We start from the raw sequence: 2,500 nt of genomic DNA on the forward strand, positions 1-2,500 counted from the left end.
TGAACCGCCTTCAATTGGCGCAAAATGTTCAATCTATTGTTCAACGACCGAAGTAAATGGGGACTGAAAGAGTTTTCGCGAACTTTCTGTACCTCACTCGTTGCCATCAGCCATGCCATATAGAAGTCAGATAACGACACGTGCTTCTCTTGCATTTGCTTTGTGCAGATGTACAACGGCTTAAACGTATCATAGTAATGCTCAATGAACGACCATTGATTGGAAAGGTCTAGTTCGGGAAAATTATCGGCCAACTGGTTAAAAAACCTTTTTTGGTGTACGAACGATTCCATCATTTTGAATATACCACCCCATCGTGTCCTACTCCAGACGGGTGGGTATGAAGCATCGTAGCTTTCAAACTCTGACCGGTACTTCACCAGCTTACATTTTCTAGCAACAGCAGTGATGGCTCGGATAGACTCATCGGATTTATCAACAACATCCAGTATTGCAAGCTGTAAGGTATGCACGGCACATCTCACAAGAGTAATCCTTTCGGACAGTTCATTGGCCAGTTCAGCAGTAACGTTTCGTTCACACTGTTTATCATCCTCTATCACATCCGACTCATCCAGCTCATCTATGTTCGTACCATCAGCCTGCTGCTCTGTAGGCATTACGTACGTATCATTGTTTAATTTTCTAACCGTTGCCACCATATTAGCCCCATTGTCGCATGTCACGGAAAATATGTTCTCAAGAGATAGCCCATAGTCGGCCAAAGTATCCATAACTTTTGATTTCAAGAACACCGCTGTTTGACTTTCTTTGATTTCGATCATACCAAGGGTACGAATGACCACCTGCTCGTCTAGGGCATACTGTACATTGATGCCTAAGATATGGCGATTGTGTCGGGCAGCAGAATCTATTTTCAAGCAGACGAGCTTGCCTTTCATCTCATCTATCAACATTTCTTTTAGACGACAGGCAGTCTTCGAGAGATGACATTTCATTGTGACACGGTTCAAAGTGCACCCAAGAGTCGTTGTAATCGGTTTCAGTAAGTCTTTGAAGCCTTCCCACTCGAAGCAGGAAATAGGAAGATGATGGAAGGTCGTCAGCTTAACTGCTGACGCAATTAGTAACTGCCGGTCAATAGCTATCAAACGCTTAGGAATTACTCTTTCCTTCTTCTCCATTGGATAGGCAATTGTAAGGAGATTGTTTGCACATGCACGTTCCGTATGTACGGTACGAAAGTGACGGATGAAGTTGCCAGGGGCAAATCTACTCTGGACGTATGGACATCCTGACGCGGGATCGATGTTGCAGATAGCTTTATCGCCCTGTCTTACTACCAATGACGACGCAATGTCCGTCAGTGACCGCTGCAGCTTATTGCGGTCTGCTCTTGTTGTAGGTGCCATCGTATAAACACCACACAAAATTTAGTCGTTAATGGTTTAACTCTAAATACGCTCCTCTATCTAAACACACACACTTGATAAATACTTCTTTGATCAATATTGAATTCGCACTATATCACTATAACCTTGTCTGAACCGGATTCGTTCGGAATACGATACGAAACCTGACAGACTCTCCCTCCTACGCCTCCGACAAGTGCCGGAAGCAACGGTGGTATCTCATTGTTGCCCGGGAGATAATATTTTACCCGAGCTCCCACCTATCTGGCAGTGGGCCACGGTAGTGCACCACTTCACCAGCGCTCATATAGCTATTCGCCTCTCTGTTCGTACCTGTCCCTCCAAACCGTAGTTAGCAATTCCAACAACCTACATATTTTCAGTTAGCTTTTCCAACAACCTATCCGATTTTTTTTTCTTAGCTAAGTCCAACACTTTTTTAGTTATTCCAACAACCGATTTAGTTCAGTCAACACCCGCATTTTTTTTCCAAAGCCCAGCTGTTTCACATATGGTAGTGCCGTCCCCGCTCTGTCGAATGCAATTGACGTGAGCGTAGTACGCGGGATAGGTGATAAGTTACGAACGTAGGCGCAATGCCTATCCGTGCGGGATATGTGCCAGTTCGTACATGGGTAACATGCTGGAAGGCCGCAGCATGAGAGGCATACGCTTAGTAAACCGGGTTGACCGGTTGCAACTTGGTCACATTTGTATGGAACAAAAAATTTGTGCGCAGATTTTCCAAAACGGACTTCACGTCGTGAAAGTACGTCACAAAACTACCAGAACGCACCATATGTCGTTACGTTCGTTTACCAAAGTAAGCCGTAACAACGATTTTAAATAATGCCTCTCGGTACGAACCATCACCATGGACACGTATATGGGCGGTCCGCTGTCTATGCCGCATCGATAGGCGTTAACGGTTAACACTGTATACATAACTACGGACGCGTATACGGGAGCGGTTCGCTGCATGTGCATCGCTGTTAGGCGTTAGCCATAGATACGTTTTCAACCAATCACCAATCTTAAACCACTCGTGCACTTAACAATTGTTACGACATGTACGACCCAGAACTTTATATCACTGGGTCGATGTGATCAACAGATGGAAACTTGGT

The sequence above is a fragment of the Malaya genurostris genome, chromosome 2 (genome assembly GCF_030247185.1).
Source record: "Malaya genurostris strain Urasoe2022 chromosome 2, Malgen_1.1, whole genome shotgun sequence".
Taxonomy (NCBI): domain Eukaryota; kingdom Metazoa; phylum Arthropoda; class Insecta; order Diptera; family Culicidae; genus Malaya; species Malaya genurostris.